Genomic DNA, 12,704 nt, shown 5'->3' with positions numbered 1-12,704 from the left:
ACTGCGCAGGTGCACGTGCAATTATTCCTTCGCTCTTCATATACCATTCTTTTTGGGGAGGGGGGGGTTCCCCGGGGGTGCGCAGGCGTAGTCGTGCTCTTCCCAGCTGTTTGCAGCGGGTTGTGTGTCTGGTCCAATGTGTGGGAGGAGCAGCAGGGAGGTAAGAAAGGCAGCTGGAGGCAGGCAGACTGGCTGCTGAGCAAAGCTCTGTGAGAACTGCATAGGGAAAACAAGCCCGCTATTCTCTACGTTACAGCGTTGCAATCAACTGCTTCATATTTGTGCAGCACCTAAGCCACTAGTGCCTTTAATTTCCAACAACTCGGGTTGAGGAACCACTGCGCGAATTAGAGGACTCGTTCGACATTTTTCGTGGCAAGTTTTCCCTTTTTTAATTTTCAACAGCTGGATTTGCAAAATCTAGATGAAATAATTGGGACATATCACAGGGAATAGTATCTAAAACGAATCATTAATTTCTCATGCCGAAGGCAGTTTTCAGATGTTGATGTACAGTATAGGGCTTTGTAATACTTTGTTGCTTGAGGATACAATGAAAAAGGCTGATGTGGTATAACACGGTTAAAATCATTAAAATAGTAAATGACTACGTATGTCCTTGATCTGTTTTAGTTCAGTTTCAATCTTTTCTAGTAAATGGAAGTGTCTGACTTCGCGCAGTGAAGGAAATACATTAGCTCTGCACGCATTTATCGAAAAAAATTGTTCTTCAGTAGAACCGTCACAGTTGCCTATGTGACTTGGATTCAAATCTGTAAATTGTGTTGAGTTGCGAGTTCTGTGATTCACTACGCGTTTCGTTTAATTGTTCTCCGAGATAATTTCGTGATGGTATTTTCAAACATTAGTAAGAAGTTGTAATTAAAGCCTAACAGTCTCAGGAGAAAATATAATTTAAGATTCTTCTAGTCGCGTGCAAATTACTCGTTTTTTTAATCGTGTATAGCCCGAGCCAAATGTGAGGGTTTTTTTTTATTATGCTTCGGTTTACAAAGCGCGTTATCATGCCTGGTGAATTTGAATGTAGGATTCTTGAATATAGACAATGCCAAATCTAATTAACTTTTATACGATTTTGATCGATTGCATGCGAATGTGACAGTTTACTGTAACAAATCAAATATGTGGTCAGGTAATGTTTAACTGATCTTGGAAATGAACGTTCATAATGCAGTTTTGTGTTAATCTAGTTATGTACGGTGGTGCCAGCATAGTTTGCAGAGTCTTTAATAAAAAAGGATAACTAAACAGCTTCAAGAGACTGGGTGGATGGGACTTGGATTTGTTACACTTATAATTCGTGATGGACACTCATAGTCCAGGACCAGGAGGCCTTTCTTTTTGCCAGGCTCTGCTTTCTAACATAGTTGCTGAAACTTCTAAGAGATCTAAGTGTTTGAGCAAGATAAACTTCCAACCAATATTCTTTGTTCAGCTTCTTTCATAAATGGGAGCCAGTCTTCAGCTGGCAAGCGATAATCTGTCTGAAGTTTAAAGGACAGCTTTTCAAGCAAGTGCACTGACCCACAGCACCTGGACTGAATTCTCAAGAGTTACAGTGTAAGGATGCAGAGTTGTTTACAGTAATTGGGCTTGTTTCAAACCAGACAATGTGGCTAAATTATTTAGTCAAAGGAAGCTTGCTGAGCAGGTTGATACTATCACTTAGCACATCAAATAGCTGAATTGTTAATAGTGGGAATCTGGGAACTCTGAAGACACCCAAGTGGCAGAAAATCAGTACAAGTGTAGAGAGTAGTCAGGCTTGTTAGGGATGATCCAGGAACATCAAGATGACGACATAAAGATGGGGGTGGAGACTTTATACCTATACCTTTTGATTTCTGCGATGGACCATTTGTTCATCTACAGCTCATTGATGCGTCTTTTTCGCTTAATGGAATTTTGCCTGTGTTTTGAAAATCCTTTGTATTTTAGAAATTGTTTGTAAAAGTCTAAGTTTTTCTATCTAGTAAAAGAGTACCAGAGTTTTAAATGTATTTTGTTTTGTCAGATGTTAAACATGTATCACTAGAAATAAATGAGCTGTGTTTAAACTATTTTGTTAGCTGGAAATATCCCCATCCATGTAGAGAAGGGGGACCCACCACTCAAATAGTGGGTATTGTTTAAAGTGCAAAGTAAATTTGTTAAAGTACGTTTATGTCACTATGTATAAAATTGAGATTCATTTTCTTGTGGGCATACTCAATAAATTTGGAGACCATAACATAACCATAACAGAATCAATGAGAGATTATAATCAGTTCAACCAGATTGCAGAAGACAGCAAACTGGCAAATACAAAAAGAAAGATGTAAATAGTAATAAATAAGCAATAAATATTGAGAACATGAAATGAAAAGTACTTGAAAGTGAGTCCATTGGTTGTGGAAGCATTTCAATGACAGGGCAACAGCCTGATGGTTGAGGAGTAGTAGCTGTTCTTGAACCTGGTGGTGTGAGTCCTGATGATCCTGTACCATCTTCCTGATAGCAGTAGTGAGAAGAGAGCGCGTCTGGGGGGTGGGGGTGCCAGTTAACCTTGCCATGGAGGATAAACAGGGAAGTGAACTAGTCTTTGAAGAACAGGTAGACACAGTATAACCTTCAGTGAGTATACCCCTAGCTATCTGTATTGGATAGGGCTTAAGGTATTTGCTTGAGGTTAGAACTTTGTGACTGGCGAACCCAAACATTATAATACTTGGTGACACAGGAACATTTGTATGTTTGTTCATGGTTGCGTGTCAGTGGAATAGTACAGAGGTGCTTCATTGCTGTGATTGCAGATGATTGCTATTTACCCAATCAAGTGCATGTGTCTCCTGACAGAGCAATCACATTACTCCCATTGCATCCCTGCCTATTTTCTACAGACCCATGCTAAAGGGTCATTGACAGTAGCCAATTAACGTTAAAAAATTTTTGAGATATAGAAGGAAATTGGAGCAGTCAATAGAGCCTCAGAGTTATAAAGAGGAAGTCTATCCAGACAGCATACCAAGTCAGGAATTAATGTTGTTTCCTGGAGCTGAGGTGTTGATGTTAATACTGCACCACTATTCCGCCATTTTAGGAATTACCTTTGATTTGAATGGCACTTATTATTGCATGCTGCAATAGTAGCAAAATATCTTTATAGAATGGTATATTTGGAAAAAGGAAAGTTGGTTCTGAAGTTATAGAAGGGTAAGCTAAATTCAGTCACCAAATCTGAATATGGACTTGTAGATTAAATTTAAAATGCAGCTTTGAACAATGGGTTCTTAAGAGCCATGAGTTACAGTTAGCAAGACCGGACAATGCTGATTAAAATTAATTTGGTGGCTGTGGTGTGGATGCAAAGCTGGAGGCATGTAAGTTATATGTAGTTCATAGGAATCATTGTAAATATGAAATTATCCTTTGATCTTTAGCGCATAGAATGTCAAGCATACCTTTTCCTCTGAGAGGGATCTCAATATGCTGTCTCTCTTTTAATCAAATAAAGAGACTGCTTTATATTTACCAGTACTTTCTGGTGATTTTGTTCATGCGACAATATGTGGGGGCTCGTCTGGGATAAAGAATTTGTCATTAGTGGTATAATGCAGAATAACTATGCAAGTCTCTTTGATATGCAAATTAAATGTCGTTCTGTGTAATGTTACAAGATTTTAAGATGGAGTATTTCTTTCCTCTGTCTTGGTTTTATTTTTAGTAGCCATTATCTCCTGCAAATGTAGTTCATTTGTTACACAGACAGACAGACATACTTTATTGATCCCGAGGGAAATTGGGTTTCGTTACAGTCACACCAACCAAGAATAGTGTAGAAATATAGCAATATAAAACCATAAATAATTAAATTATAATAAGTAAATAATGCCAAGTGGAAATTAGTCCAGGATCAGCCTATTGGCTCAGGGTGTCTGACACTCTGAGAGAGGAGTTGTAAAGTTTGATGGCCACAGGCAGGAATGACTTCAATGACACTCAGTGTTGCATCTTGGTGGAATGAGTCTCTGGCTGAATATACTCCTGTGCCTAACCAGTACATTATGGAGTGGTTGGGAGACATTGTCCAAGATGGCATGCAACTTGGACAGCATCCTCTTTTCAGACACCACTGTCAGAGAGTCCAGTTCCACCCCCACAACATCACTAGCCTTACAAATGAGATTGTTGATCCTCAGCCTGCTGCCCCAGCACACAACAGCAAACATGATAGCACTGGCCACCACAGACTCGTAGAACATCCTCAGCATCGTCTGGCAGATGTTAAAGGACCTCAGTCTCCTCAGGAAATAGAGATGGCTCTGACCCTTCTTGTAGACAGCCTCAGTGTTCTTTGACCAGTCCAGTTTATTGTCAATTCGTATCCCCAGGTATTTGTAATCCTCCACCATGTCCACACTGACCCCTTGAATGGAAACAGGGGCCACAGGTGCCTTAGCCCTCCTCAGGACCACCACCGGCTTGTCACATTGTAATTTCAACCTCAATGTTCTTACTAGTTTTTATATTCTAAATGAAAAATGTTTGCCTAGTTATATAAAAATGGAAGTTATTGGAAATTAGCTTTTCACAAATTCTTCCACCAGAAGATTTTGAGAATGTTATCTTGCTTTGGTCTTCAGTCAATTTTAAATGCTTTTATTAAAAAGTTGTGATATTCATTAAATTACAATCTATTTTCTCTCCTGACTAATGACTTGTTTTACTATTGGTCATCTAGGTTATCAAACATCAAAAGGTACTTAAGGTGAAGTGTATCGATATGCTAAGCCATTTTGAAGTTAAGGAGGTAGAGTTAGGTCAATTAAAGAGCATTAAAGTGGATAAGTCCCCAGGGTCTATGGGATATACGTCAGGTTGTCCACTCCAGAGGACTGACGAGTAGCTATTGTTGTTCCATAATTCAAGAAAGGAACTAGGCATAATCCTGGAAGCTTTCCACCAGTGAGTCTCATGTCAGTGGCATGGAAGTTTCAGGAAAGAATTCTTAGGAATAGGATTTATGGACATTTGGGAAACTGACCTAATTAGGGAGAGCTAGCATAGCTGTGAGTGGGGCAAGTCATGTCTCACCAACTTGATAGTGTTTGTTAACAAGGAGATGAGGGTGATTGGTGAAGGTAGAGCTGTGGATGTTATCTATGTGGATTCTAGTAAGGTGCTTGACAAGGTCATTCATGGGAGGCTCATCTAGAAAATTAAGATGCTTAGGATCCATGGTGAATTGGCTGTTTGGATTCAGAGCTGACTTGTGCATAGAAGACAGCGGGTAGAGGTTGAAGGGGCTTGTTCTAGCTGGAGGTTTGTGATTAGTGGTGTTCTGCAGGAATCTGCACCTTTGCCATTTGTGATGCATATAAATGACCTGGATGAAAATAAACTGTTTGGTAGGTTAGTAAGTTTGCAGGTGATACAAAGCTTGGTGTTGTTGGATAGCGTTGAAGACTGGCAAAGAATACAGCTGGATATAGATCAATTGTAGATATGGGTGGAGAAATGTCAGATGGAGCCCTGACAAATGTGCACCTTGGTAGGTCAAATGTAAAGGGAGAGTACACTGCTAAGAGCAAGAGCCTTGGCTCTTGCAGAGTGGAGGGATGTGTAAAGGGATTTTGGGGTCCAAATTCAGATCTCCCTAAAAGTAGCTGCACAGGTTGATAGGGTGGTTAAGAAGGCATATGGCATGCCTTTATTAGTTGAGGCATTGAGTTCAAAAGTCAGGAATTTATGTTCCAGCTTTATGAAACTCTAGCTAGGCTGTAGCTAGGCTGCATCTGGTGCATTGCATACAGTTCTGGTCATCACATCATAGGAAGGATGTCAAGGCTTTGGAGAGGGTGCAGAAGAGCTTTACCAGGATGCTGCCTGGATTAGAGGACATGTGCTGGAACGTGAGGTTGGACAAACTTGGTTTATTTTCTCTGGAGCAGCGGAGGGTGAGGGGAGATCTGATAGAGGTTGGTAAGATTGAGAGGCATAGAGTACATAGTATCTTTTTAAAATTATTTTACTTTATTTTATTGAGATACAGCATGGGTAGTCCCTTCCAGAGCCATACCGTTCCGTCCAGCAATCCTCCGTTTAATTCCAGCCTAGTCGTAAGACAATCTATAATGACCAATTAACCTATCAACTGGTACGTCTTTGGACTGTGGGAGGAAATTGGAGCACCCGGAGGAAATCCACGTGGTCATGAGGAGAATGTACAAACTCCATACAGGCAGAGGCAGTAATTCCCAGAGTTGAAATGTTTAATACCAGAGGGTATGCATTTAAGGTGAGGGGTGATTTCAAAGGAGATGTGAGGGGCAAGTTTTTTTTTATATACAGAGACAGTGGGTGCCTGGTGGTGTTAGAGGCAGATACAATTAGGGACTTTTACTAGATGGTGAGGTAGGCACATAAATGTGAGGAAAATGGAAGGATACGGACATTGTATAGGCAGGGGGTTTTAGTTTAGTTGGCATTTGATTACTAATTTAATAATTTTGGCACAACATTCTGGGTCAAAGGGCCTGTTCCTTTGCTGTACTGTTCATGTTCTATGACTTATTTTGGAAGTAGCTCCTCTTGGGGACAAACCCTTCAGCCATTGTAGCTGCATGTTCTTTCCTTGATTCAGGCCCAAACAGATTATTCCATTAAATCTAGTTCCTTGCCTACATTTTGGTTACATCTCCTGCTGTTTCCCTCTAAAATGTAGTGTCTATCTACATGGCGTGAAAGGAGAGGCATCCCTTATATGGAAATGCTGCACTGAGGAGGAAATCCTGGAAAACAGCATTGAAAAGTTGGTAGGCCCAACTCCGGCAGGTCAGGAAAAGTATGGCTTTCTTAAGGGGATGCACACCTAATAGTTTAGTTTGGTCCCATCTTCTCGAAAACAACTATATAATTTTAATGAAGAAAGATGTCTCAAATTCACATTGTCATGCAAAATTTGTCATCAGACTACATGATCTATTAGGATGTGAGGGTTTTTTTTTGCAAGCTGTGCAGAAGATACAGAGAGTTTGCATGAGATATAGATAGGTTAAGTGAGTGGGCAAGGGTCTGGCACATGGAGTACAATGTTGGTAAATGTGAGGTCATCCACTTTGGAAGGGAAAATGAAAGAGCAGATTATTATGTAATGGTAAAAAAAATGCAACATGCAGTTGTGCAGAGGGAGTTGGGAGTGCTTGTGCATAAATCACAAAAGGTTGGTTTGCAGGTACAGCAGGCTGTCAAGAAGGCAAATGGAATGTTGGCCTTCATTGCTAGAGGGATTGAATTTCAGAGCAGGGAGGTTATACTGCCACTGTACAGGGTACTGGTGAGGCCGTACCTGGAGTACTGCGTGTGGTTCTGGTCTCCTTACTTGAAGAAAGATATACTGGCTTTGGAGTCAGTGCAGAGGAAGTTCACCAGGTTGATTCCAGAGATGAGGGAGTTAGACTACGAGGAGAGGTTGAGGAGCCTGGGATTGTACTCACTGGAATTTAGGAAAGTTGTTTCCACTGGTAGGTGAGACTAGAACTAGGGGACAAAGCCCCAAGATTTGGGGAGGTGGATTTGGGATGGAGATGAGCTTTTCCCAGAGTGATGAATCTGTGAAATTCTCTGTCTGATGAAGCAGTGGAGACTACCTCAGTAAATATATTTAAGACAAGGTTGGATAGATTTTTGCATTGTAGGGGAATTGAGGGTTATGGGGAGAAAAGCAGGTGAGTCCATGGCCAGATCAGCCATGATCTTATTGAAAGGCGGAGCAGGATCGACGGGCCAGATAGCCTACTCCTGCTGCTATTTCGTATGATATTGTGTTCCTGCTTAATATTCCTTCCATATTGATAGGTCAATGTACAGCAAGAAAGTGTGTCTTTATTACGCTATTAATAAGTTTTAATGATTTACCTAATCTTTATTTTGTTTAAACTAACAAGTGAATTCACAATGCTTAAAATTTTTTAAGCATTTCCATGTTTAATGTAGAGAAATGCTTGGCATTGCCAATATTTTTACATGAAGTTCCCAACGGCAAGGGAAGGGGGGGTCTGATTAAAGCAAAAATAAATACATCAAGCATATCATCGACAGGGGGAAAATAAACTGCATCACTGAATGTTTCTCACTGCTGTTCTACTTTTGAAAGAGATTCATAATGTAATCTTGTTTCTTAAATTTAAGCTGACAAGTTCCAAGCTGAAGTGAAAAAGGAGTACAATGATGTGGTGGGTGTGTGATGCCGAGGGATGAAAGGGAACTCTAGCATAGAGCAGTTGATGTAATGTTAATTCCCATGTCATTTCTAGTGTTTGAGAGGATCAAAGGATTTGGAAGTGGAAAAACAAGCAATGATGCTAGAAGTCTGAAATAAAAATAGAGGATGCTGGAATCACAGGGCAGATTAAGCAGAATAAGTGAAAAAACAAACAGTTAAAAGTTTTGGGTCTGGGTTACCTCGCCAGTTCAGGACCTGAAACTTTACTGTTTCTCATTCCACAGATGTTGCCCGAGTGGTTCCAGCATTTTCTGTTTTACAAAAAGGTTGCTTACAGAGGCTATCACTTCTGATGTGCAAGATCAGAATTAACTGGCAGTAAAACAAGCTGATGTCAGGACCATTTCCTTCAGCTACTAGAAAAATGTCTTCCTGAAAGGTTCATTTTACTGTCAAAGTATGTATGCAAAATATTTGTTTTTGCCAGATAGCCATTAAATACAGAACGATCATGAGTCAGCTGACAATTTTAAAAGTGAATTGGACTAACATTTTCTTTTTAAAGAATATTGAGGGGCAAGGAACAGGTTTTGAAATTGCTAGGTTTGTGTGGCTGAATGTTCCGTACCTGTTCAGTATTCCAATCCCTATAATTTTGTGTATTTTTGCCATTTTTTAAAACCCCACTGGATGAGGGGTCTAATGGGTTGTTCAAGTAATGTTGATACATGCCTTACTGAGCTCAGGATGGTGCATAGGGAAGAGGAGGGGACACTACTGGAAATATCAAAGCCATTCAATGTCCCCTGGCAGGATCATTCCCTTTTCCAATCCTGTTGTGATTTGTGGCCTCGTGTTGGACAAGTCAGGGCATAACCCTTCCAAAAAGGAGTCAGTGTTGGGAGGTGAAGTTGAGGAGAAGCTTGCCATGTTTCTGGAATGATGTGGGTGAGAGGAATGTCGGAACGGGAACAGATGTTCTCAAGTGCCTTGTGGAGGAAATTACGAACAGAACCACAATGAGCACTGCTATGGAAGGAAGCATTGTGTAAGCAGATGCAATTTAAACAGCGGAAGTATGGACAAGGCTGCTGCCACTAGTCATATGGGGACCACTTGTTGCCAGCTTCTCCCTGGAGAAGCTTGGGAAGAGAAGGATTATACATATTCTTATCCTCGTATGGTTGTGATCCTGCAGTCTACAGCTTCATCATTAATGTGCAGATCTCATTGGAAGCGGTTTCCTGGGCCATTTCACTTGTAGGTTCTACGATAGGCGGTCTGTGCCTCCCTGCCTCTGAAGTGCTTTTTTCCGTGGCTCGTGCTGATGGATGCCTAAAGCTGTGCCCTAAGGTTACATGCTTTCCCAAATACTGACTTGTGGTTTTGCTTCTGTCCTGGCCAGACATAATTGGTTATATATCGGTTATAGACCATTTTACAGTCACGTGAATCATGGTTTCCCAATTCTCTGATTCTGGTGGTTAGCATGTTTCCAATAATTCAAAATGAGCCTCTGCATATCAGTTACCGGGCGCCGATGGAGGAAATGTGCCTGATAAACCCGTTCATATAGCTTTGCCAGGTAAATCTGCACCTGCAGCTTGTGCTAATGCAAGCACCTTCACATTTGTCAGTATCACTTCCACCCATTCTTTCTGGCTTCAGAAAAGTAAAGAGCTGTGTCAGAAGGGGGAGGCCTGTATCCATGTGCTGACCTACAAAAGTGTTCCAAATTTGTATTGTTTTGACAAGTCCTTCAGACTTGTAATCCCCAGTTAATGCTTTTGGTATCTTGATATGAGGATTGAAATTCCAACTGAAATACTTCCATCAGTGCAGGTTTGTGGCATGCGTCTAGCTTAAATTATTTTTTCAAATTGAGTATCAGTTGCTTTATCGCAAAGGCAACAGGATTGCTGATGTTGCATCAGTTTTGAATCCCAATTCTAAAATACGTTCTGTGTTTCAGCATTGCTAGCCATTGCCTTTACGGTGTATTAACCCAGCAGAACGTGTCCAAAACTGATCCAACCCCTATTTCCACCCCCATCAGCCCCCCCCCCCACCCACACTGGAGTTCCTAAGCATTGTAATGCACCCTCTTTGTGCCTGCACCGAACCTAATCTGAACCCTTAGTCTCATTTTGGGAAGTCCTAATCACTTAATTGCCAGAAATGACTTTTAGTTTTCTATCTTAATGCAGTCTACAGCCTGGGAACTCTGTGTGACCCATCCTTATTGCCAATGTAGTGTATCATATTATGCTTGTCTACAACTGAGAATCCTTTCATGCATTTGCTCAACAGAGGCAAGGGCATCAAGTATACACAATTGTGAAGAGTGACTGCAGGAAAAGCAATGTTTTAATAATTAACCATGTAACATGGTCCTTCTTGTGATAGTGATCTCGTCATTTTTTAAAACATCCTCTCATGTAATAGATACACAGCATTTTGGTACTTAAGAACCATAAGATAATTTTCAAAAGCTGTCTTTGCCTGGGAAGAGTTCATGTTCTGAGCCAGCAAGCTGGGCGTGCTTTCTAAACACAAGAGATTCTGCAGATGAAGGAAAGCTTGAGTAACACAAGCAAAATGCTGGAGAGACCCAGGAAGACAGGTAGCATCTGTTGGAGGGGAATAAACAGCTGACCTTTTGGGTTGAGACCCTTCATCTGGACTAGAAGGGGCAGATGCCAGATTAAGAAGGTGGGGTGAAGGAAAGAAGAACAAGCTAGTAGGTTGAGACCAGGTGAGGGGGAAGGTTGGTAGGTGGGATAAAGTATGAAACTGGGAAGGGATAGGTGGGAGAGGGAAGAGTTTGAGAAGAAGGAATCTAATAGGAGAGGGACAGTGTGGTATGGAAGGGGGAGTGCTCCAGAGGGAGGCTGATGAGAAGAGAAGGGGTGAGGGAGAACCAAAATGGGAATGGAAAAAGAGGTGGGGGATAATTATTGGAAGTTAGAGAAATTGATGTTCATGCCTTCTGGTCTGAGGCTAAGCAGATGGAAAATGCAGGCACAAAATCTGAGTTTGAGTGTGGCCTCGGCCTGGCAGTAGAGGGGACCGTGGATAGACATGTGAGAATGGAAAGTTGAACTGAAACTGGGAGATTCTGTCTTTTGCAACCAATGGAATGAAGGTCTCCATGAAACGGCCCCTAATCTATGTCGGGTCTTACCAATGTAGAGGAGACAGCTCCAGGAGTATGTGAGAAAGTAACTCAAAGACCTGCAAGTGAGGCATTCCTTCACCTGGAAGGACTGTTTGTATCCTTGACTGGGGGTGGGGGGAGGTGTTGGGGCTGATGTGGTACTTGTCATGCTTACAGGGGTAAGTGGCAGGAGGTAGATCAGAAGGGAGGGACAAGTGGACAAGGGCGTCACACACTTCCTCTCTTTATGTTCTTTCATCTTTACAGGAAGGATGTAAATAAAGTTGAAAGAATGCAGAGAAAATTTACAAGGATGTTGCCAGGTCTAGAGGACCTGAGTTATAAGGGAAGATTGAATAGGTACTTGGATGGTAGGGGTACCGGGGGTGTGTGGTCCCTGGGAATAGACAGTTTAAATTGTCTTTGGGAATAGATAGTTTAAATAGTTCGGCATGGACTAGATGGGCCGTAGGGTCTGTTTCTGTCCTGTACTTTTTTGACTCCTGGAAAAAACACAGTTCATTGCATTTTTGGCTTTATTTGGGAATCTCTTGTCCACAAATGAGACTGTCTCCAATTCTCAAAAATCTGTGGGAGAGGTTCACTGTATTAGCATGTGTTGGATATACACTGCATGTCAACTGATATTCTAGTGCAGGGGTTCCCAACCTGGGGTCCATGAACACCTTGCTTAATGGTATTGGTCCATGGCATAAAAAAAGCTTCTAGTGATAGGACAAAAGAAAAGAAATGTTACTCATACTTTAATGTTACTCATTAAAGTAGACTTCGTAGTCAAATTAGAGGGTGAAACACATGCTGTATTTTTAGCACTTGAAGTCTTGAATTTTAATAATTTCTCACAGTCCCAATTTACATTTATGGTGCAAGATGCAATAATGGTTTTGTTCAACTTTATTTTACCCAGTTCATTGCTACTTTGGAGACGTTTTTACCTCTGTACACATTTATGTAGGTAAAACTGGAGGTAACTTTGTCCAATTTTATCAATTGTTGAATAGAATTTGTACCTTGCAACTTTTAATTAAAATTAATGAAAGGAATATACTGTGTTTCTAAGTTGAAGACACTCATGATATGGATGCCATCTCCTGTAAAAACAAATAGGTTTATTTGTGCTTGTGGGAACAGTGGAAAGGCTTGATATGGCTTCTAGCACAATATCATAAAAACCTACTCATTTACTAAGTCTGAATTGCAGTTCCCCTTGGTGCGGCATGTGTGATTCCAACGTGAAAAGAATTTGGATAATGTCTACAAAAGCTAGTTAAAGGACTGCAGTGTGTCCTGGGGGAAATGAAG

The 12,704-nt window shown here is 41.1% G+C and overlaps 1 protein-coding gene across 1 annotated transcript in view; it reads left to right on the top strand.

Moving 5' to 3' along the window:
• The first annotated feature begins 82 nt into the window (after positions 1 to 82).
• Positions 83 to 12,704, top strand: part of pag1 (phosphoprotein membrane anchor with glycosphingolipid microdomains 1) — a 152,457-nt gene continuing 139,835 nt past the window's right edge. The window contains exon 1 of the mRNA XM_059983568.1: positions 83 to 160. The gene's annotated coding sequence lies outside the window, so the exon portion shown is untranslated. The remainder of the gene's footprint in view (positions 161 to 12,704) is intronic.

Source organism: Hypanus sabinus, chromosome 1 (genome assembly GCF_030144855.1).
Source record: "Hypanus sabinus isolate sHypSab1 chromosome 1, sHypSab1.hap1, whole genome shotgun sequence".
Classification (NCBI taxonomy): domain Eukaryota; kingdom Metazoa; phylum Chordata; class Chondrichthyes; order Myliobatiformes; family Dasyatidae; genus Hypanus; species Hypanus sabinus.
The sequence above is the reverse complement of the archived record's forward strand: the minus strand, read 5'-3'. Positions and strand labels throughout refer to the sequence as shown.